The following is a 25,472-nucleotide window of genomic DNA, read 5'->3' as shown; positions in this document are numbered from 1 at the left end:
TCTCTTCAATCTACTCAGAATGGTTCAACTGAAAGTATCTTGACTGAGGAATAAATTGGTGTGATTTATTGTTTAATTTGCCATTCAAGGCTGGGCAGTGATTCCCAAACCTGGCTTCCCATAGGTATCATCTGGGAAAACTGCTGCAACATATTCCTGGGGCCCTTTCAGACCTAATGAAGCGTCCCCTCCACCTCCAACCTCCCCTGGGGAATATGGAGTTAGTCTTGCAGCCTAACACTTGGGATAGCTAAAAGGACAAAGTTAGAAAGGAAGATACTGTGTTTCCACAGGTCCTAGCTCACAAACTTGGATCCCGTAAAAAAACATAAACTGTTGAATTGGAATTAAATAATCAGTGAGTAGGGTGAAGGGGAAACTACCCTAGTACCAACCAACCAAATACAACAGGCCCTGTTGCTCCAATCCATGGATGTCAGCACCTTTCCCGACCCCATAGAGCCTAGGCAAGCAAACAGTGGTGGAGCATGAGGGCTACAACTCAAAAAGTAAATCTTCCCACACCATTTCTCTCCAGCTCTACTTCTCAATTTTCCACACTCTGATTCCACCTTTTCTCTTACTCAGCCCTTTGCCATTCACATTCTTAGTCCTTTCTCTTTCCTCTTCCTTTTCTCACTTCCTCTCTTTTCCTTCTTTTTTGATTCAGTTACGTCATTCTTTTCTTCTCTGCTTTCTCTTCCTCAGAAACACTTCGTTACATAAAATAAACAAATTCATACTGGAGATATATGTCAGAAAATATTCAGCCTGAGTAAACTGAATGCCCTGTACAGAAACAACAGAGCAAAACAGCACTTGAACAGTAACACTGGTGTGGCATAATTGAAGCCATGCAGAATGCTTCCAAATCCATTATCTCTTCTGAGTCTCATCTTGTGAGGTTTGAATGGTATACTGATTGATTGTACTTAAAAACCTAAGGCACAGAGAAGGTTAAGTAATATGCAGTTACTAACCAAGAAGAGAAGAATCCAGACCTAGTTCACCATCTGGTCTTCTTTTCACCATACCAATAATATCTGACTGTAGGCAAGATGAGAGGGCAATGAGTAAGCACTAATATTATTTCAGGGCCTTATAACCCTTGTATATTATGAACTACTCTTCATAAGAAAAAAGTATGCATTTTTTAAAGTATAAATTACAATACGTAGTTTTAAAGGTTTCCTAAGTTCTTTTGTACTTCATACAAATGAAGTTTGACTGCATATTAAAGGCATCCCACTGGTAATACTGTAGCCCAGAGATAGTTCTGGGGTCAGAATTAATACATACACTCAAAGAATAAACATTGTGATTTATATAAACTGCATAGTTATACTATGTTTTATGAAAGTCCATTTATATGAAAATCTAATACATTCTCCAAGTTGTCCATCTATAACTTAACCTCTCATTAACTCTGAGAACAGCATTTCTTTAGAATTAAAAAGAAGAGTTACCTTGTCTAAAGATAAAATTCAAGAAATTCATTTAAAAATTATTATAGATATTTTGTGATAACTTAATTTTAAGTAGAAATGGCCCCTAACAGAGAGCTTTAACTGTAATTCAATTTATGGCAAAATGATCAATTAGGCTGAATAAACCAAATGAAGAACCTTCCAAATGATCCACAGTGTAGAGTGTGTGAGAGTGTAAGTGAGCCACAACGCGAGTGAGACAATGGCATACAGTCCAGTTGGATTAAACTGTGACCATGCTCTACACAATCCCAATCAATTAGAACCCATGGGGCCGAGATTCTATGTTCACTGAGAAAATTAAATCTTAAGGAACTTACTAATATAAATTTATATCTTGTCAATATCCCAAATGCTTCCTCTAATGTAATATTTCAAGATCACATTTATAATCCACCAACTGTGCCAAGAATTGGGCACCCTATCTCCAACTTTCTAGTTGGTAAAATAATTTCCAGTGATTCCCAAAGTAGCTACCCTCAAAGTCATTTGAGGTGCTTGTTAAAATAAAAATCTTCATGCGACTTATATTCTGTACCCTGATTCTAACAAACCAACTAGAAGATGGTATATTTGAGAAAATCAGGGAAATTTGCTTAAGGACTGGATGTGAGATGAAGCTGAAGACCCGCTGCTGCTCTTGTTAAGTGTGATATCACGGTACCCACCAAAAATGTTCACAGCAATGAAATAATATGATGCCTGGGATTTTCTTTCGGATATTTCAGCAAAGAGAAAAGGGACTGATGAAGCAAACATGGTAAGATTGTGATAAGTGTCAGATCTGGATATTGAGTACCAATGCACTTTTCTAGTTTTGTATAATTTTCTTTATTTTTTGAGATGGAGTTTTGCTTTTGTTTCCATGGCTGGAGTGCAATGGCGTGATATTGGTTCATCGCAACCTCTGCCTCCCTGGTTTAAGCGGTTCTCTGGCCTCAGCCTCCTGAGTAGCTGGGATTACAGGCATACCCCACTATACCCGGCTAATTTTGTATTTTTAGTAGAGATGGGGTTTCTCCACGTTGGTCAGTCTGGTCTTGAACTCCCAACCTCAGGTGATCTGCCCACCTCAGCCTCCGAAAGTGCTGGGATTACAGGCATGAGCCACCACACCTGGCCCAGTTTTGTATAATTTTTGTGTCTCTTCATTAAAAAATTTTTTGCAGACTCCATCCTAGACACAGCATACCAGAGTTGCCAAAGGGCTAAGCTCCGGAATCTACTCTTAACCTCTCCAAGAGTCTTATATAGTCAGGCAGGCAATGATCATACTTGGGGGCCATTAGAAATGATCTAATACATAACCTTCAAACTTAACATTTTTAGTATTCTCATTTTCTGCTCAGTAAGCTGAATTTCAACACTGTTCACAGTTCCTCATATCCACCATGGCATTCTGCCAAGGAACTACAACTCGTGTTCTCTAAGCCCATCTGTTCTGAGAATGCTAGACCTGTTAGTAACTTCTAATGTACCTTGCTTAAACTTTGCTCTCTCAAGGTGTCCCTGACTGAACTGCAGAAATCAGAACAACTGTACTCACCATCTCTTTCTGTATATGCCATGTCTCCACAGAGGCCACGGTGTTGTCACAAAGCTAACTGCCACGATTTTCACAGGTGATATTTTTTCTTCATGATTTTCCACTTTCTACTTGAGCATTAAAATATCAGGGAAAAAAAGAAGATAATCATTTAGCAGTTGGTAAAATAAGATATCTGCCCCAGCACAGTACATGCTAAGTGTTCAGAATCTATAGTTATAATAGATAATTATAAATTAGATAGCTGTTAAAATAGTTTTATTAGATAAGTAATATTTTTCTCATCTTCAAGACTTAAAAAATTAACTGTTTTAAGTGATATTCAAAAAAGGAAGATACTCACATCATCCCAATTAAAACCAGATTTTCTATAGCTGGATGTAACAATCTTAATCCAAATCATTCACCAAAGTTGTTTGACTTACTTAAAGTAAAGCTGTAGACATTTGCTTCTTCAAAAGTATCTTGCAAAGCCATTATGAGTTGGAAGAAAAGTTTAAATGCACCACATTTTTCTACTCCATTGTAAGTAAAATTACTACTCACAGGAATTGTATAGCTTCTGCATTTTGGTCCATCACATTTTCCACCATTATATGAGTGTACTCTTAAGGTTCTCACTTTATCATCAGCCTAATATGTTTTGTTTCCAGAATGCCCAGTAAAGCTGAAATTTTTCATTTAAAGTGATAAAAAAAAATTCCCCATATATCTACTTAACACTCTTAGATCTGAGTTCTGGCAAGACAGTTTAATGCATACAAAATGAAAACACTGCATTTCTCTCTCTCTCTCTCTCTCTCTCCCTCTCTCTCTCTCCCTCACACACACACACACGCACAAATGCACAGATTAAAACCTCGAAGTTTTCACTATATTTCCTCTCTCTTATACAGCTCAATTTTTAACATGTAGCTTACTTATAATCTAAAAACAATTTTAAACATGATTGTCATAAAAATGTCTTAAACAGAGATGAAATGTATAAAAGCACACATAAATTGTCAATGGTTACATTGGTTACATCACATTTCTTTAGAAACATAACGGTTTCTGCTCCTGTAAACAAACTCTTTCTCTCATACATTTAAACTGAAGTAGAGCTGACATAAAATTATTGCCCTTCTCACAGTCCGAGTGTTTGCACTGTTTTGAGGTACATTTTCTCCGTCTTCACAGCCCCACCACTCTTACTTGAGAGTATGAGTCAACAGAAGTTTGCAGGCTAAAACCATTCAATAATATTTTCATCAATACTGGAATGATAGTAAGTAACATTACAAAACATCAGAGACCAAAAATGTTTCTTTGTTGGAGCCCAAGATTTTAACTTATTCTTCATTACCTGAAAATACTGCTCATCCAGCCTCTTTAAAAAAAAAATATTCTGGAGATGAATAACTCCTTCCTTAAGACTTCACCCAGGACTATTCCTTCACACTTACAGTCTGATGCTTTGTTGTTTTCATCCATTTGATATTGCAGGCACCAAGAATCACCTTTCCTTTGGTGATCTAGCATAACAATCTCTTACGCTTTTTGCTAGTTGTTTGATAAATATTTTGTAAATTTTTCCACGGTATGTATGCACTGTTATTTGTAGTTCCAGTTCTAAAGGTTTTATTAGGGAATGAACGTTGTCATCTTAAAAGAACAATTTCTCAGTGCCTCATAAACAGCCCTAAATGCTGGTTGCTTATCATCATGGTAAACACCCCTGTTCCCATGAAGAATAAAGATTCCTTCTTCTGCTTCTTGGCAACTGCTTCCATATAGAGTATGATCTGGATGACACTTCCATTGACGAGGAAAAACAAAAAGGCTTTCTGGATTATGAAAAAACATGATATTTAACAGATTTTGATCGCCCCTGTAATGTCTAGCTTGTATTTTTTAAGCCATGTCATAAGTATATCTTCCCATTGTATTCACACAGTTGTCATATCATTTTCGAAACACTTCATTCTCATTCGAGTCATGTTTGTCAACATAACTCCAGAGTTTACTCCAGTTTTTCCACATTATGGATGACTAGCAAAGAGACTATACCATCCTATTCTAGGTTCCCCATGTTCTGGTGCCATTGCAGCAACTTGTGTGGAATTAAATTTCTTTAATAAAGACCAAGTATCATCAACGGGTCATAAAAAAGGCCATCAGTGTCGGCATACAATAGGGAGTCAACTTCTTTCGGGATTAAAGGCAAGAATGATCTCTGCGAAGCACGTGGTTTAGTTTTTCCACTCTGCTGCATTCTCACATGGAAAGGTTATGGGGTATATTGTATAATTAAATATTTGGAGAAATGACCCCTGTCACGTCTTCCTTTAAAGCTATGATGTAGCTGAACTTCAGCAAAAATCTGGAATTGAAGAGGTTTGATGCTGAAAATGATAGCTGACTTCAACATGGTCATAGTTTCTTCCAGTCTTTCACCACAGGCAACTACAGCTAGAAGCATTTTCTCAACAGGCTGTATTTTCAGTCTACACCTGTCCCACCCGCCAGAATGCGCCACAGGGCCCGCGCTGCCCGTGCCTCTCACTGCACCGCGTCCTCCGCCCACGAGCCAGGAAGCCACAGCAGCCTGCGGCTTCCAGCCACAGCCGCCCGCTCCTTCCTCCAGGGACTTGGCCAGCTGGCTGAAGGCATAAAGGAGGGAGCAGAAGCTGCAGGTCAGACACAGCTCCACCATGCGCGGGTAGCGCCGCATCGCCCCAGCCGCGCTCCTCAGTCTGTCTCGCCGCGCCTTCCCTGGGTGAACTGGAGCGGAGGGAGCCTACTTCTGGAAATTTTTTTTCTCCATGGATTCAGCAGCAGTGTCTAAAGGAAAAAATTTCATCAACCAATCATTTATATTTATTTTAATATAAAGATAAAACACTGCGAACCAGTGGAACTGGATAGAAAGTAATTCAATTTTACAGAATACAGCCTTTTTTCAGGCTCTTTTATGTTTAATAAAAGAGCCATATATATATTTCTGTGGAATTCTCCTTTTATTTAAGAATTCATTATCACCAAAATAGTTTAACGAGACTGTTTTGTAAGAGGCAGTTGTTGCATTCAAAAATTAGAATAGGAACAATGACTTGTAAAAATTTAACATTTTATTTTATTTTTGAGATGGAGCCTCACTCTGTCGTCCAGGCTGGAGCACAGTGGTGCAGTTTCGGCTCACTGCAACCTCTGCCTCCAGGGTTCAAGTCATTCTCCTTCCTCAGCCTCCTGAATAGCTGAGATTACAGATTTGTGCCACCATGCCTGGCTAATTTTTGTATGTTTAGTAGAGAAGGGGTTTCGGCATGTTGGCCAGGCTGGTCTCGAACTGCCAACCTCAGGTGATCCACCTGCCTCAGCCTCCCAAAGTGCTGGGAGTACAGGCGTGAGCCATCACACTCGGGCAAAATTCAACATTTTAAACTACCACTTATTATATTCACTCTATGATTTGACACATCTTTTTTGGTGGCCACAAAATTATAAAATGGATACAGAATGGTCTCTTCAAAAAATTAGGGAAGTTCTTTCTTTTCTTTTCCTTTTTTTTTTCTTTTTCTTTTTTCTTTTCTTTTTTTTTTTTTGAGACGGACTCCCTTTCTGTCACCCAGACTAGAGTGCAGCAGCGCGATCTCGGCTCACTGCAACCTCTGCCTCCCAGGTTTAAGAAATTCTCTGCCTCAGCCTCCCAAATAGCTGGGATTACAGGCTCGTGCCACCATGCCCAGCTATTTTTTTTTTCTATTTTTAGTAGAGACGAGGTTTCGACATCTTGGCCAGGCTGGTCTTGAAATCCTGACCTCGTGATATACACCCCTCAGCCTCCCAAAATCCCAAAATCACGCCTGGGATTACAGGCTTGAGTCACCGCGCCCAGCCAGAAGTTCTTTCTTCTTAAAAGGATTATAAAAATAATTCACACTGGCATGACACTTTAACTAATACAGATTGACATTTTTTATTCAAATAACCCATTTGTACATGTAAATTAATTTTGGTCCCTATGTGTGTGTGCATGTGTGTGTGTGTATGTGTGTGTGGATGTGTAGATGTAAATGGCAGTAAAGGGTAAAACGGAAGGTGAAAAAAAGGGAAATGGTCTAACATTTTAAACACATTTTTTAAATACTCAAAACATATGTACTAAAAACAATGGTGTGGTAAAAACAAATATTGCAAACTAGAAAAAAGACTTAGCCCCACCCCGTCCAGTCCTGTCCCATCCCGCTGCCACGCCCGCCAGCCATGAGCTCCACGCAGTTCAACAAGGGCCCCTCCTACAGGCTTTTTGCAGAGGTCACGAACCGGCTTCTGTCCAAATATGACCCCAGAAGACGGCAGAGCTCCGCAGCTGGATCGAGGGACTCACCAGCCGCTTCATCGGCCCCACTTCCAGAAAGGCCGGAAGGATGGGATTATCTTACACACACTCATGAACAAGCTGCAGCCGGGCTCAGTACCCAAGATCAACCGCTCCGTGCAGAACTGGCACCAGCTAGAAAACTTCCCCAGCTTCATCAAGGCCATGGTCAGCTACAGCATGAACCCCGTGGACCTATTTGAGGCCAACGACCTGTTGGAGAGTGGGAACGTGAGGCAGATGCAGGTGTCTCTTCTCGCCTTGGCAGGGAAGGAAGGCCAAGACTAAGGGGCTGCGGAGCGGGGGGGACATCAGTGACAAGTACTCGGAGAAGCAGGAGCGGAATTTCCAATTCGCCATTATGAAGGCGGGCCAGTGCGTCATCGGGCTGCAGATGGGCACCAACAAATGCTTCAGCCAGCCAGGCATGACCACGTATGGCACGAGGAGGCATCTCTACGACCCCAAGAACCACATCCTGCCCCCCATGGACCACTCGACCATCAGCCTCCAGATGGGCATAAACAAGTGCGCCAGCCAGGTGGTCATGACGGCTCTCGGGACCGGCGGCACATCTATGATACCAAGCTGGGAATCAACAAGTGTGACAACTCCTCCATGTCCCTGCAGACAGTCTACACGCACGGTGCCAACCAGAGCGGCCAAGTCTTCAGCCTGGGCCAGCAGATATATGACCACAAGTACTGTCCGCAAGGCCCAGTGGCCCACGGGGCTCCCTTGGGCGCCGGCGACTGCCCGGGCCCAGGGGAGGCCCCTGAATATCCTCGTTACTACCAGGAGGAGGCCGGCTACTGAGGCTCCCAGCACGCTCTCTCCACACATGGTCTCCCGTCTGGGTGTTTGGGTCTGTCTGTTTTCTTTTCTTTTAACCTGTTCAGTGCTGCCAATCAACCGAGGGTCTGTGAATGGCAGCGTGGGATCAGGAGGCAGGGCTTTTTGCCCCTCTTACTTTGGTTCCTTCTCAAGACTGAGCCACTGGGCTGTAGGAGAAGAGGTCAAGGCCATATCCCGATGCATGTAGGGTGAGGGTCCCCGCTGGCACATCCAGACTGCGGGCCGAGCTGTGCTGGGGAGAAGAGACCTGGGCATGGAGGGAACTGGTCCCCAAAGGTTTCTGGTTGCCTCTTCTCTTCCCCCTTTTGTCAGCCGATCAGTTTGTGGTTTCTGTACCCGCAAAAGTTTCAGGACGTATTATGAAAAGAAAAAAAAAAAAACTTTTTTTCCCTGAGGAATTGGGCGGAGACAGTGGAGAGGGTGCTGGAAAATGAGGGTGCTGGAAAAATGAGTCCGCTGGGAGAGCAGGCCCGGCCACGATGCTAAAATATCTCAGGATCCTGAGTGGCTGGATTTCCCTAGGACCCTCAGACCAACAGAACTCAGACCCTCAGACCTACGCCGGGGCCCGGTAGAAAATTGAGGCCCGTACAAGGTATTGGAATTCTGAGTTGTTAGTGCTAAGCCTGACCCCTCTCCATGCTAGCCATTCCCCTGCGCCGTGGCCCTCAGTGGGGTTTGTTTGTTTGTTTGTTTTTGAGATGGAATCTCACTCTGTTGCCGAGGCTGAAGCATAGCGGTGCGATATCGGCTCACTGCACCTCTGCTTCCAGGCTCAAGCAGTTCTCCTGCCTCAACCTTCAGAGTAGCTGGGATTACTGGCACGCACCACCACGCCCAGCTAATGTTTTGTATTTTTAGTTGAGACGGGAGTTTCACCATGTTGGCCAGGCTGTCTGGAACTCTTGCCCTCATGTGATCTGCAGAGGAGAGTTAGTCTAGATAAGCCAGAGCTGCTTGTATTTATTCAGTAATTGTATAATGTCCAAGGCCCGGAGCCAACACAATTGCTGGGTAATTAACATCATTGCTCCCCCTTACAGGGAGCAGTCTCAGGCTCAGAGGTTCAAAAGTCAATTTCCTGATGACATAAGTAAACAAGCCTATTTAGATAAACTCCTTTACTTTTCCTTGCACCTACTTCTTGCCCTTAGCCTCAGAGTAAGAGAATTATCTTCCTTCACCTTTATTCTCTCATGAAGCTTTTGCAAGACCTTCCAACCTTTCAAGAGGGCTTGCGTCTTTCCTTATAGCTTCTCCCACCACCCTGACCAATCTCCTACATCACTGGTCATTAGAGAAATGCAAATCAAAACCACAGTGAGATACCATCCCATGCCAGTTAGAATGGCGACCACTAAAAAGTCAGGAAACAATAGATGCTGGAGAGGATATGGAGAAATCGGAAGGCTTTTACACTGTTGATGGGAGTGTAAGTTAGTTCAACTATTGTGGAAGGCAGTGTGGTGATTTCCCAAGGATCTAGAACCAGAAATACCATTTGACCCAGCAATCCCATTACTGGGTTTCTACCCAAAGTATTATAAATCATTCCACATTTTTTTTTTGACATGGAGTTTCACTCTCGTTGTTCAGGTTGGAGTGCGATGGCATGATCTTGGCTCACTGCAACCACCACCTCCTGGGTTAAAGTGATTCCCTTGCCTCAGCTTCCTGAGTAGCTGGGATTACAGGCACCTGCCACCATGCCCAGCTAATGTTTGTATTTTTAGTAGAGACAGGGGTTCACCATGTTGGCCAGGCTGGTCTCAAACTCCTGACCTCAGGTAATCCACCCATCTCAGCCTTCCAAAGTGCTGGGATTACAGGAATAAACCACCACTCCCAAGCACCCGCATTTTTTTTTATAGCTCATACTATGTTAACAAATTTTATCAATAGTAATTCAAAACATCTTCAGATTCTGTTCCTGTCTCACCACCATCACTACCACCCTGATCCAAACCACCATCCCTCCACTCTCCAGTTAGGTTTACTGATATAGCCCCTAACTGGTGTTCCTGCTTCCTTGTAGCCCCTTGCCTTCAGTCTATTCTAGTCTCTGCAATTAGGTTGGTTCTTTAAGAATATGTCAGACTGAGCCTTTCTTCTGTTTAAACCCTCCAATGACTTCACTCTCCATCCCACTCAATGCATTAGTTTCCTCAGGCTACTGTAACAAATTACCACCAACTGAGTAGCTTAAAAGTACAGAAATTTATTCTCTCACAGTTCTGGAGGCTAGGAGTTGAAAGTAAGGTGTCATCAGGGTCATGGTCTCTTTGAAACCTCCAGGGGAGGATCCTTCCTTGTCTTTTCCTAGCTTTTCACAGTTGCCATCAATCCTTGGCATTCTTCATCTTCACATACCTTATCTACTGTGTGTTTTTCCAAATATCCTCATTCTTCCAAGCACACTAGTCATTGATAAGGGTCCATCTGAATCCACTTAAGTTGACTGACTAGGCAAGATTTTATTTCCAAGTAAGGTCATATTTACAAGTACTGAGAGTTGGGACTTGAACATCTTTTTGGGGAAGACAAAATTCAACCTACAGTACTCAAATCCAAAGCCCTTACCGTGCACACATCTCCAGTCCTTTGGTATTCAAAGTGTGATACACAGACCAGTAGCACCAGCATCCCCTGAAACTTGTAAGAAATATAAACACTCCAGACCACCTGAATCAGAATCTTTATTTTAATGTGAAACCTAACTGATTTATATGCGAATTAGAATCTGAGAAGCATACCCCTCAAAACGACATGCCTACTTTTCTTATTATTTCATCTGCTTCTCACTCCATATCACTCTGTCATTACTCTGCTCATGTCATATTGGCCTTTTTGATATTCCTGTAGTGCCTGGACTATTCCTCCTCCAGATATTCGCATGGGTTATTTACTCACCTGCACCAGATATAAAGATATAGTTATTATATATAGTGATACATAATTACACATATATTATAACTTCAGTGCAGTTGTTCCTGGATATTCTATTTTAAATTTACATCCTATCAACCCATTCTTCTTCCTTGCTTTTTCTTTTTTTATTCAAAAGTATTTATTTCCACAAATTTTTATCCACAGCTAAATATTAAAGTGACTATTCCAAGCATTGTTCTATAAACAAAGGTGTAGTTTACAGATTTGTTCAAAGTGGAAAAATATTTTCATCAGTAGTCTGTCCTCCATGGTGTTAGGTTCACCGCCGAATATGTTCTGAACTCTTCCGGAGAGGCAGCCCTTCCTCTAAATGTCAGTGGGCGGCAAAATGTTATATTAAAATCTGGATTATTCTGATACAGTGTCACTTCAGAAAGTAGGTGAGTTTCATTTCTGGTTGATCCTGTTTGGTAGAATTAGGAACTTTTTTTTTTTGAAAAACAATCTTTTGTATCTAATGACCTTTACAATAATAAAAAACCCTGTTCTGTGTTTGTCATTGGCATTAACCTCTGTCTACACTCTCTAATTCTCTAATTATGGCACCAGTGGGTACAAAAGGTGAATTATGGTTATTTGGTTCATGCAGCAAATTAATTGGAGAAACTGATGACAAATAGTCTGTGAAGAACTGCAAGGTCTTGCCCCATGCTGTCCCATTTTAGTTACCATTTAGTTATGTAGGCATTATACAACTGCCTCAATTTAGGACACCCTTACTGTCTTAGTAGGTCAAGTGTATGAAAATTTACTTTATGCAGAAGAAATAAATTCTAATTTATTGGTTACTGGAACCTTAATGTATGAAGGCTCTAAGTAAATATCTGATGAATTGATGGTAGCAGCATTAATGTTTAAATATTCCAAGCTCTGAGTTTTGTTTTCTTTTTGTTTTTACAAAAGCCTTAAAATTTGGTACTAGGGAAATCAAGGGAATCAACTCCCAACATCATGCTTCATGGAAAGGGAAAAATGTCTACCTTTGGGTCTAATCTGCCTCCCAGGAGAACCTACAGGTACTAGAACTCTAACTGCAACTATGATGGCACAGGGAAAATGCATGTATGTAATATGCTTGCCGGCTTCAGCAACAACTCATGTATACATACACATTTACTATAAGTAAACATGTCCCGTATAATACTTAAAACACAAGTGTTTGATCTATAAATATTTGATTCTTAATATTTAAGATGCTTCTAATGTTTTAAAAGACAAAACTCCACCATGATATCACTTTGAACATTAAAATTATTCCCACAGAAACACTTATTTCAGAGAAACAATTGAGAAGTCAGTTATCTTAGTCACCACTAAAGGCACCTGGTGGGAAAAGTGTCATCTAAATTTTAAATATTAAGAAATTAAAGAGACATCTAGTGCAGAGTTCAAACCTTTATGATGAATTGTGAAAGAGTCATTACTGATTTCATGACGCTGATAAGTGTTTGAGTTGAAATGATTTTTAAAAATGCAGAGAAAATGCTAACAAAATATTATATAGTTCCCCTAAAGATGCTTCTTCTAACCTCCAAATATTAAACAAGACAGATCTAAATATTAAGTACATATGAAGTATATATTTGTTAGTCATCTATAAATTTTAAGTACAATTCCAGTGATATACCTGTATCTTTTGGAAGAGAAGAACTAAACCTGCCATTTCTTAGGCTAAATGGACTATTCATAAGGTCCTCCCCTCCCCATTTATTCTAATTGCCAAGCTTTTATTCAGTAAGCTCTTGGCACCTAGTGATTAACCAGTGACAGCAGAGAGTAGTGACCAAGAGACATGGAGAGAATGATGGTGTAAGACAGTATATAAGGATAGTAAGCCATTGTGTTTGTGGAACCACTGCATGTCAAAACTCCTTAACACTCTAACAAGGCATTTTTGGTTTTTAAAGATTAAGGACAGTCCTTACATAAGAGACTCAGTTTCAAACTAAAGTGCATCAAAAAGCAAATTATACTTCACAAACAACTTTAAAGAGGTAGCCACAAACCCTGTTGTTTTAGGTTGGCCTTCTAAATGAAGTCAGCACATGGATCCATGTGTGAGTGTCATGGACGTCAGTGATTATGTAACTGTAAGTGAAAGAAAAAGGCACAGCTCTGCAGACACCCAAGAGAAGCTGGCATGTTTAATGTGGATGTAGAGGGTATAATGCCCATGGCAACTGATTGGAACACAACTGTCAGCAGTGTTAACACAGGCTAACACTGGGTTAAGCCCCAGGAGATGCAGAGAATGACTGAGGAAGCTGTGGTCTAAGGGCATCTGGGGCTCCAAGTCTGTCACCAGGTTGAGGATGAGGAGGGCCTCGCCCTCTTTGTGGAACTCCAACATGCCCTGGAAATCCTTTTCTTTCCACTGAACTGTGACCTGCCTGTTGAACTCATGGCGCTTCCTCTCACTCTGGGCCAACGCCTGGGCAGCTTCTTCATGTAAATCTTCAGTTGCTTTTAGAGCTTCCTCTCATTCTTTTCCTCTGACTTTATTTTTCACCACAGAACTTCCTATCAACTAGTATGTTGAATATTTTGCTTATTAACTTTGCTTATTGTCTTCTCCCTCGATTAGAATATTAGCTACTTGAGTACAAGGATTTGAGCCTGTTACATTCACTGCTGAATTTCAGGCTCCGGGAAGATATCCAGCATTCAATAGAGACCACACAATAAATATATGTCAAATAAATGAGTCTGTAAGTTCATCAATTTATTTGCCCATATGCATTAACTTTTGCCCATATACATCCAATAACTCTTGTTATATGAAATCAGCTGTACTATTTGCTTCATGTAATACTTTAAAAATATATATGTGTGTATATAAATATATACAGAGATCATAGACCTGACTCCGTCTATATATGTGTGTATGTGATATATATAAATATATACACACAGATATATGACTGATGTATATATATAAATATATACACACACATAAGTATGACTGATATATATATCTATCTTGTGTAAGTGGAATCAGGAAGTATTCAAACATACTTTCAATTAGTAATGACTATAGTTTAACTAAGAGAAAGTTTAAAGCTTCTGATAGTTTAAATAAGAGAAAGCAAACATCACTACTACTAGTATTTGGGGAAAAAGATTACAAATAGAGATATTATGATAAAAGCGTACAATATTTTTTATGTCTGTACACTTAGATCCATGTTCAAACTTTGGCTCACCTATATATGTATAGCACATTTGAATATGTGCTACAGTATGCCATTTATAAAGACTGAAAATAATAGTTTATAAACATTAGTATTTATTTGGCAACCTCATAAGCTTGGCTTCAAAAATACCTGAATTACATAGCATAATCCCAGTGCTGGAGAACAGATTGGTGGCTGCCAAGGGTTAGGGTTGGTTGGAAGATGTGATTAGTGAGGGATAACGTGAAGACATGTACTTTCTTTGTGGTGATAGAGCAGTTCTGCATCCAGATTATGGTGATGGTTACATAAATCCACACTTCATAGATCTATACACACACATCACACATACATTCAAACACATATGTACTTGTAAACTCCTTAGAAATATGAATAGGGTCTGAACCTGAGTTAATGGCATGGCAACAATGTCAATTTCCTGATTTTGGCAACATACTAGGTTAAGTTAGATATAATTATTGGGGAAAGTTGCCTGAAAATAGCACGGTCATTCTTTTTACTTCTTTTTTTAACTTCTTATGAGTCAAATTATTTTAAAACAAAAGGTATTAAACAAAGACAAAAATTTGAAAGTTCAAAAATCAAAGCCCATATGAATTTGGACATATTATTTGATTTATTTTTTAGACCTTGATTTCTTCACCTGTAAAAATGGAATAATAGTATGATTCCTATCTCATTATTGTCAGGCTTAAATCATACCACTTATGTAAGTGCCTATATATATATATATATATATATATGCACACACACACATATGTCTATATATATGACTGACTTTGACTGACTTAGGTCTATGATTTAAGATGTGGAAATTGGAATTTACTAGAATATTTGTGAATTGACTTGTTCTTATGCTTCGCCAACTGTCATGGTAAAGGACACCTTAGCCCCAGTTCATAGTACGAAAATACATAAATGCTTCTATGTGCCCTAAATTTCTCTTGGTTAAGCTTTATACATTTTTTTTGTTTATGACACAGAAATATGATCACAAAGCACATGTGTACCACAATACAAATTTCATGTATTTTGTCTCTGCCTTATGTTTTCTTTCCATTTATGTCTTTTCAAGCTAACAATTCCTAATCTCCTAATACAATGGGCCTTTCAAGCACTTACTTCTTTAGATAGTCATGTTCTTTTAACTAGAATCCCACAGATAAAGTTATCAAAGCATGGGAAAGGATGAAGAAGCTTGACTTCTTCCCCTCTCCATCCCCCACTGAATTCAATTCATCCCAACTTTGTATTTGTTTTGTTCTTCTGGAAAAGAAAATATAGTCATCACCCTCAATAAATATACAATCTAGTTAGAGAGATATGACTTCAGAGTAGGATTTCTTAGTTTTGATTTTGTTTATCTTCCTTTAGATATTTGGAAAGACCAAAATGCTGTATGCTTATGGACTGCAAGCAGTATGAGTGGAAAACAAAAGTAATAAATGTTACTTATGACTTTATTATAATGTTAGGATTGTTAATAGTTAACAATTACTTACTGAAGGAAGATTTAAATTGAATATTTCTAAATGGGAAAATTTTAAAAAGCAGGTGAGTCCATAAAGTTTAGGACCCAGAATCTACTGAGCTAAAAACTCAATGAGAGTTAATTCTCTGTTGGTGTTGTAGCAATTCTTGAGGTTATTTGTGAAGACTCACATGAGAGCTAAACAACAAAAGAGGACTGAGACCATTTCAAGGGATGGAGAACACCTTCCTTTCTTGTTCAGATGATGCTCTGAGACATTGCTGTTTATTTTGACTCCATCTTTTTAAACAAACTTCCACTTAGGAACTTAAAAACCACCTGTAAACCAATAGCCACAAAATAAGTGAGGAACTCAGTGTTTAAGCATTATTGTTCACCAGACACGTTACTGGGCACTTACATAAATGGTATGGTTTAAGCATGACAATAATGAGATAGGAATTGTATTATTATTCCATTTATACAGGTGAAGAAATCAAGGTCTACAAAATAAATCAAATAATATGTTCAAATTCATAAGGGCTTTGATTTTAGAAATTTTAGATTTTTTGTCTTTGTTTAATACCTATTATTTTTAAATAATTTGACTCACAAGATGTTAAAAAATAGTAAAAAGAATGACTGTGTTATTTTCAGCCAACTTTCCCCAATAATTATATCTAACATAACCTAGTACATTGCCAAAATCAGGAAATTGACATTGTTTCCATACCATTAACTCAGGTTCAGACCCTATTCATATTTCTAAGGATTTTACATGTACTCTTGTGTAGGTGTGTGTGACTGTACGTGTGATGTGTGTGTATAGATCTATGAAGTGTGGATTTATGTAACCATCACCATAATCTGGATGCAGAACTGCTCTATCACCACAAAGAAAGTACATGTTTTCACTTTATCCCTCACTAATCACATCTTCCAACCAACCCTAACCTTTGGCAGCCACTGATCTGTTCTCCAGCACTAGGATTATGCTATGTAAATCAGGTATTTTTGAAGCCAAAGCTCATGAGTTTGCTAAATAAATAATAATGTTTTATAAAATGTTATTTTCAGTCTTTATAAATGGCATACTGTAGCACATATTCAAATGTGCTATACATGTATAGGTGGCAAAGTTTGAACACGGATCTAAGTGTACAGACATAAAAAATATTGTATGCTTTTATCACAATATCCCTATTTGTAATATTTTCCCCCAAAAGCTAGTAGTAGTGATGTTTGCTTTCTCTCATTTAAACTATCAGAATTATAGTCATTACTAATTGAAGGTATGTCTGAATACTGCCTGATTCCACTTACGTAAGATATCTAAAATAGTTAAACTCCTAGAAACAGAGAAGAATACTGGTTGCCAGGGTCTGGAAGCAGGGGAAATGAGGGTTGCTGTTCAATGGGTATAAAATTCAGTTATAACAGATGAATAAGTTCTAGAGATCTGCTGTCAACAGAGCACCTATAGTTAACAAGATTGTATTGTGCAGTTAAAAATTTATTAAGAGGATATGTCTCATGTTAAACATACTTACTTCATTAACAGAAAAAAATGGAATATTTTACACATAAAATTAAATATATGCCTGAATTTCACATATCGTTTCACAAATTGAACTGGTGCTAAAAAGGTATTTTTGTATTGAAAAACATCTAACTGAAGGAAAAGTTACAAATGAGTGATCATTCATAAATAAAATATAATCCTAGGGACCGCTGTTATTCCATTTTGAATACCCTCCACAATTAGTCTTAATAATTATGTTGACTCAATTCAAAATAATGATTTCTCAAGAGACAATAGAAAGTAGAGAATAAGTTCTTTCTTGAGAAAATTTGTAATTAGTCAAAGTAATTTTTTCGTCCTCTTTTCTTATTTAAACCTCAAGTACTCTCTGCCACTGTGTGCTCTTCTTTCTGGGGTAAAATATGCCAGCTATCCACAGAGTCAGGGCATTCTCTAACCACTCCTCCCTAGAGATGTCTACAGACTTTTACTTAGCGAGACTGTCTTGTTGCCTGTCTTTATATCAACTTCGCAAGACCTGTGGGCCATTCTCTTAGGCCCCTGCAAGGCAGTGCATAATATATTCCATGCTAATTATCTAATGAGGCTCACTGAATTCATCTTATATTATACCACATAAAATACTCTTAGATCTAACAGTACAAAAATTTCCAATTATGGGCTGGGCGCGGTGGTTCACGCCTGTAATCCCAGCACTTTGGGAGGCCGAGACGGGCGGATCACGAGGTCAGGAGATCGAGGCCATCCTGGCTGACAGGGTGAAATCCCGTCCCAACTAAACATACAAAAAATTAGCCAGGCGCGGTGGCGGGCGCCTGTAGTCCCAGCTACTCGCGATGCTGAAGCAGGAGAATGGCGTGAACCCAGGAGGCGGAGATTGCAGTGCGCCCAGATTGCGCCACTGCACTCCAACCTGGGCGACAAAGGAAAACTCTGTCTCAAAAAAAAAAAAAAAAAAAAAAATCCAATTACATAACTCCTTTGAATTACATCCTAAGGCTAATTTAAAGAGGTTATCACAAAAATAGAAATGATAGCAACAGAAAATGGTCCCAATTTTCACTGCACTGTTGCTAAGACCACCTTGCCACTCATCATTATAGAATGCCTTTCAGGTAACAAAATAAGAGCCATTTTTAAAATGGAACTTTACTATACCCATGTGTGACAGGCAGAGGGCCTCCATTATTATTCATAGTTTACAGATGAAGCAGTTAGATTTGCCCCAGGTCACTGGCTTATTAAATGACAGGCTAAGACTGAACCAAGTTTTATTCTCAAATAAGACCATAAAGAAGAGGATTGGTCCAAATGAATTATAAAATTTTCTTACAGCCCCAGTAACAATAATAGATAAGCTAATGATTTCTTTAATAAAAATCTGATATGACATGTAGAATGTGACAGAATCAACATGATCAATTAATCAGATTTGGGTAGTAGTTTAGTAGCTAAATGTTGGATACCCTTGGACATAAAGATGACAATATTTATGACAATAAAGATGACCATTCCACAGTTTCAGAATTTCTACAGAGAGAGAGAGAGAGATGAAGAAAATTTCTGAAGTTATTGAAACAGTATGAAGATGAATTATTTGGTTGATGAACTGCTATCATTCTAAATGGACCTCACTTTCTGAAAAAATAACCCATAAGGATGAAATATGTATTGAATGAAAATTATATTTTGTTTTTCCATTTTTTACCTAATAAAAAAATCAGAAAAACAGATTTTTTTTAAAAAAAGAAAACATGACTATAATAGACAATGGAGACTAGTAGAGGCAGTAGGGAGGGCAGCCAGGGTTGAAAAACTACAGGGTACTAAGCTTTGTATCTGCTTGATGAGATCAATCATACCCCAAACCTCAGCATGGCACAATATACCCAGGTAACAAACCTGCCTACATACACCCTGTATCTAAAATACAATTTGAATTTAAAAAAAAAACTAAAAAGCAAATAAAGGATATCACTACTATTTGAGTAGGACATTATTTTAATTTGTTTGGGCTGCCATAACATATTTCCATAGACTAGATAGTTTAAATAAAAGAAATATACCTTCTCACAAGTCTAGAGGCTAGAAGTGTCCAAGATCAAGGTGCTATCAAGGTTGGCATCTTCTCTGGCCTCTCGCCTTGGCTTGTAGATGGCTATCTTTTCCATGTAACTTCACTTCATCTTCCCTCTGTACCTGTTTGTGTTCAAATTTCCATTTTAGCTTAATTATCTCTTTAAAGACCATGTCTCCAAATACTGTCACTGTATTTTAGGTACCGGGAGTTAGGAACTCAGCATATGAATTTTGAGTGAACATAGGCGGCAAGGGTAAAACATAGCAATTATTTAAAAGACTATTGCATTTATCCAAAGGAAAATTTTTTCTAACTGGACTAGAATACAGGTTATGAGATTCAGTAATTATAAAAGTTATATAAAGAAAGGAATTGTGCTGCTCATCAATGTTTTTTCATGAAATCCTCCAAACAACATTTTAGATTTTCTACGGTTTTCTCCCATGTTAACTATAATCCATGCATTACATCACCCAACTGGATATTCAAAAGGTAGAATTCAATGTAGGTATGTGTGATTCCAAAGATCACATTCTATCCTCCATAGAATGCTTCCTGGAGGTTGACTTTTATCCTCTTAGAGTTATTTAATAGTAAGTGAATAAAGATATGTTAATTAGGAAGCCTTTGATCACAGAGTGATTGTATATGTTTTCCTAAAGATATAATGTATATTAAGTTTGCTTTCATATAGAATACATATCAGTAGTAACTAGGTTTGAATTGAGGCTTTTTGTACAACAGTTCTTTATTTAGTCTCAATTGTTTATCGGATTTTTTATTAAATACTGTGAGGAATCAGAAGTGACTGTCTTTGCTTTGAGGGAATTTCCCATGATGTTGAGAAGAAAGGTAATATGCACATGCAAATGTGGTATTTACTAGGAACCAACTGAGTTAGCTCACAAATAGTGCTAGAGGAGTTCAGATGAAGAAAATGGAGAATCACTCCAGGCTTAGAAAAAGTAAAAAAGGATGAAGCTTAACTTCCAAGAATCTACAAATCCAATAAAAAACATAAGACAAAGCCTAATAATATCAAGTTACAAAAGTAGACTTCTTTTATTCTAGGTAGGCAAGGGTCTTCTTTTTGGAAGTCCTGTGTGAATCTTAGTCTTACAGTTTTAGGCTTCCAAAGATTGCTATTATATGAAAACACAGAGAACACCCTGTGTTTTTCCTTCCTAGCAGTCTTCATATTTTCATTTTGTTTGTTTAACACCAGCATCAGTTGGTCTTTGGCAACATCAGGAAAGCAGGGATGGCTTATATCTGTTTTTATTCCATTTTTACTCCTTCAGCACATAGAAAATATTGGGAGAAAGAAGTCAGTAGTTTAAGTTCAAAGACATAAAATGTGACAGGAATAGCAACCAGATTAGACATTTGTGTAAAATGAGATGATTGCAGGGTAGTTTTAAAAGTCATTCTCTTTATGAAAATATGGAATGTTGTGCCCATTATTTCATAAACTTTGTGTTTTGTTAAAGGTCTTAACCAAAAATGCTAAATGATTTCTCATATTAATAAATAAATATCAATAACATCATTTTAATGGGCTCTATAAAGAATTTATTGTGTGATTGTATCACAATTCAACAAGTGCCCTATTGTCGAACACTTAAACTCTTTCTGATTATTTCCCTTTACAAAAAATGCTATATTATACATTGTTGTATGTATTTTTAAGTTATGAAATTGTTAGGGTACAAGGTGAATAAATGTAAGTTCTTTGATAAATACTGTCAGAATTCTCTCCACAGAGGATACGATAAAGCATCTTTTCATTTGAAGGAGCAAGAATAACTGCTATATACTTCTGAGACTTCCAGTACTTTTTTGGTTTTAAGTTTTGTTGTTGTTTATTTGGTTTTTTGGAAGTTTTCTGTTTTGTTTTATAAGTAGGTTTCAGTATTACTTAGTATTCAGTCATGGTGGATATACGAAGAATAATTTCTCTCTTTGGGATTATTCCTCTAACACTACGAACAAGTATCACTGTGTTCTTTCTCTAAAGGAATATATAAAGCATAGACAAGTTAAATGCTGCTCAGATTCTAAAACTATGAAAATATAACAATGCAGAAAACAAATAGAAAGTCTCTAGCTACTCAATGACTTTAGCATTGAGTGGAGCCTAAAATGCCTATTTTTGCACAGAATGAAAAAGACACAGCAGGTTCCTTTGGAAGATCAAAGTGAGAAAATTGACTACAGCTTTAACAGCCCTAAAATAAATTTTTGGCAGAATGGAAAAGTATGCATAATTGAGAAAAGTACACTAATCTGTAGAATAAAATAGATATAAAAAGAGGCTAAACAATAATGCTGCTGCCTGTTCTTTTCACAACAATCTTCCACCTGTCCCTGACTGCTGTGTTTAGGGAATCAAAGTTTAGAGCTGAAAAAAATAGGAGGTTGGAGAGTTTAGGACGAAGGCAGTGTAAGGCTGTGTAAATTGCAGAGAAGTCGGAGCCAGAAGACTTGAGTGGCATGCAATTGTGGATGGGCTATGAAATCCGGCAGCCTGCCTTTAAATACGAACTCAGTCATTTACTAATCCTATAATCCCAGGCAAATACCATATCCCCTCTTTGGCTCAGTTTCTACATTTTTAAATAGATATAAAAATAGTGCCTTACCGCCGGGCGCGGTGGCTCACGCCTATAATCCCAGCAGTTTGGGAGGCCGAGGCAGGCAGATCATGCGGTCAGGAGATCGATACCTTCCTGGCTAACACGGCGAAACCCCATCTCTATTTAAAATGCAAAAAATTAGCTGGGTGCGGTGGCTCACGCCTATAATCCCAGCACTTTGGGAGGCCGAGGCGGAAGGATCACGAGGTGAGGAAATCGAGACCATCCTGGCTAACAAGGTGAAACCCCATCTCTACTAAAAATGCAAAAAAAATAGCCGGGCGTGGTGGCAGGCGCCTGTAGTCCCAGCTACTGGGGAGGCTGAGGCAGGAGAATGGCATGAACACGGGAGGCGGAGCTTGCAGTGAGTCGAGATCGCACCACTGCACTCCAGCCTGTGCGACAGAGGGAGACTCCGTCTCAAAAAAAAAAAAAAAAAGTGCCTTATTTTCCCAGTGCCTGACTCATATTATTTATTAAATATTAGCCATTCTTTTATTATATAACTAGATTGGAACTGGGCAGGTCACCTTACCTTGTGTCTCAATTTCTTCAACTGTAAAATGAAGTAGTTAGACAATGTGAGCATGTGATATCACAACTAGATGTGAAAGTCTATGGTCCTATCAGAACAGCAACAACAACAAACTCACTGGATGCTGTCATGCTACCATTAGAGTAGGTTTGGAAATGATCCGAAGCCAGCAAACTGAATATGAAAATAAAGAATTCAAAGCACAGTAGGGGAGAAAAGGAGAGAGGGGAATAAGAAAAGTCACTTTTACAGATAGATTTTTTACATCTACATTTATCATCTGATACTATAGTTATATCAAATATGTGATTGATTAAACCAATAAGTGAATGAGGCAGATCTCAAGTGATTTAGAGATTTTGCTTTGCAAGGTGGAGGATACACCTGGGAAAAAGAATCACAAGTCACAAGTAAGCGGTGTCCTGTGCTTTTTCTAAAGAGGGTTTTGGGAACTTCAATATTTAAAGGAGAAAGAGGAAACAGGCAGGAAATTAAAACAGGAGAGGAAAAGAAGGAGAGAGGGAAGGCAAGGAAGCAAATGGCTACATTCTTGTGAGACTCTGATTAGTGCTCAGTGAATCTATATGTTACCTGTGGCAAAAATAGGAGGAAGGAGTCAGTTGTGCATTCATCCTCTCTCTCAGTAAATCTACATTTTACATAAGTTAAAGTAAGCATGTGAAATTACAGCTGTTTGGGAACAAAAGGATGGCAGCTTTTGCATGACTCAGGTTCCAAGATTAATTTTCCTTTGTCATAGTGAGTTTGGGGTCCTGAGGTTTTATTTTCCTTTCATACTTTCTACCAATATGAAGCTTCCCCATAGATGCCTTCTTTTTTCGAACATTAACAACCCTCGTGGTTTTCTCTCATTTTAAGTACAGAAAACATAACACTGTACAATAATTTTATCTGTCTTAAATACAAGACTGCTTATGATTCACTTAAAATTTAAAAAATGTCTCCACATTTCTGGCTTTTAGATGGATTATGATTTCAACCACAAATCAGAGCTTTTTAACATTGAGTTTGAGTTTCACAGACCCAGTAAGTGGAAATATAGACGTTTTCTTAGGACAGTGTTATGACACACAAAAGAATCATGGCCAAACTTAATTATCTGTTGCAGACATCATTGCAGTTTTTTACTGAACTATCAGAGACTTCCTTGTGCCTATCACAGTGTATACACTAAATAAATATTATGGGGCCAGGCACGGTGGCCCATGCCTATAATCCCAATGCTTCGACAGGCCAAAGCAGAAGGATTGCTTGAGGCCAAGAGTTTGAGACCTGCCTGGGCAACATAGCACAGCCCCATCTCTAATTTTTTTTTTTTAATTAGCCAAGCATGGTGGTAGGTGCCTGTAGACCAAGCTACTTGGGAGGCTGAGATGGGAGGATCAATTGAGCCCAGGAGTAAGGTTACAGTGAACTATGATCACACCCCTGCACTTCAGCCTGGGTGACAGAGTGAGACCCTGATTCTAAAAATAAAAAATAAATTAAAAATACATAAATACATAAATATTATGGAATCAACAAATAAATAAATTGAATAAAGGATTGAGTAAAATTACTTAGTAATGAGGCCTTTCTTGTCTATCCTTATATAAAATAAATCCCCAGGTCCCCACATGCCCCTTACTGTTCTTATTTTTCTCCATACCATTCATAGTCATTTTATACTACGTATGTATTTGTTGATGGTCTTTCTCTTACTGGTAGAATGTAAGCTCCGTGATAGAAGAGACGTTGTTGGTGTTTTCCTTTGTATTTTTTTCACTGCTTAATTCCCAGTGCACACAGTAAGCACACAATAAATATTTACTTTATGGATATTTAAGCAAGTCACTTCCCTCAATTTCTTCAAATTATTTATGTCACTTTGAAGGTAAAATCACTCTTCTATACATCATTTTTCCTTCAATCTCCACTTTTAATATCTGTCACTGGCAAACATAACAAGTATACTCTGTCGAGGTCAATAATGAGAATTTTTAAGCACTTTATTAAATACATATTGAGTGTTCCTCTATAATGGACACTCTACTATACATTTCTGCCTTATTTGTGAATGTATTCAATGTAATTAGGCCACACACGTAGACTTCCAGATCCTTGTATCAAACTTACTTTCCTTGGCTTTGTTGGAGAACACATACTGTTATGAAGCTCACTTTACGGCAAATATTTCTTGAAAATACAAAACTGATAGATATATGTATGTAGGTTTCCTTCTTATATGTCTTTTACAAGCAATGAAGTTGTATATCTCCTTTAGTGTTTAATGTGTTTCATCAGATAATGCCCTAGAAGTTTTATCAAATTTTTCTGTCCACCTTTGAAGGTGTATGAGAGTGAAAAAATGCAGTCTACTGCTTCACTAATAAAACTAGGACAAACGCCATTCCAACTGAAATATGTGAAATACTTGGTTTTATTAATTTCAAGCGTTTTAAACCTCTAAATTTGGACTCAAAAAAGACACCTCATAGAAAAACTGAAACATTTTTATTTGTTTATTTTGTAATCTTGATAACTTGTAATAGTTTACAGCCACAGTGGCAGCTTTTATATGTGTACATGCATTTAAAAACAGTTTCATAAATAGCCATGTGGCAAAATATCTGCCTCTAGGCAAAAAAAAAAAAATCTTTGCCACTAAATGAACATCTTTAAGTAATACTGAAAATAGATGTGAGGTAATTTTTTATCAAAGTGACTGTAGCCTATATTAAGAGATATTCACTGTAACAATTCAAGTTTTGAAATCTGTGTTTTATAACTGAAAAATATGTCTTTTACAAAAACAC

At 38.2% G+C, this 25,472-nt stretch overlaps 2 pseudogenes; one reads left to right on the top strand and one right to left on the bottom strand.

Annotated features, from left to right (window-relative positions):
• Nucleotides 1–4,528: 4,528 nt before the first annotated feature.
• On the bottom strand, nucleotides 4,529–5,746 carry LOC115933237 (glucoside xylosyltransferase 1-like; annotated as a pseudogene).
• Nucleotides 5,747–7,278: 1,532 nt separating this feature from the next.
• LOC101131647 (calponin-2-like) lies at nucleotides 7,279–8,209 on the top strand (annotated as a pseudogene).
• Nucleotides 8,210–25,472: the final 17,263 nt, after the last annotated feature.

The sequence above is a fragment of the Gorilla gorilla genome, chromosome 12, assembly GCF_029281585.2.
Source record: "Gorilla gorilla gorilla isolate KB3781 chromosome 12, NHGRI_mGorGor1-v2.1_pri, whole genome shotgun sequence".
In the NCBI taxonomy this organism is placed as follows: Eukaryota; Metazoa; Chordata; class Mammalia; order Primates; family Hominidae; genus Gorilla; species Gorilla gorilla.
Note: the sequence above shows the minus strand (reverse complement) of the source record. Positions and strands in the feature narration are given on the sequence as shown.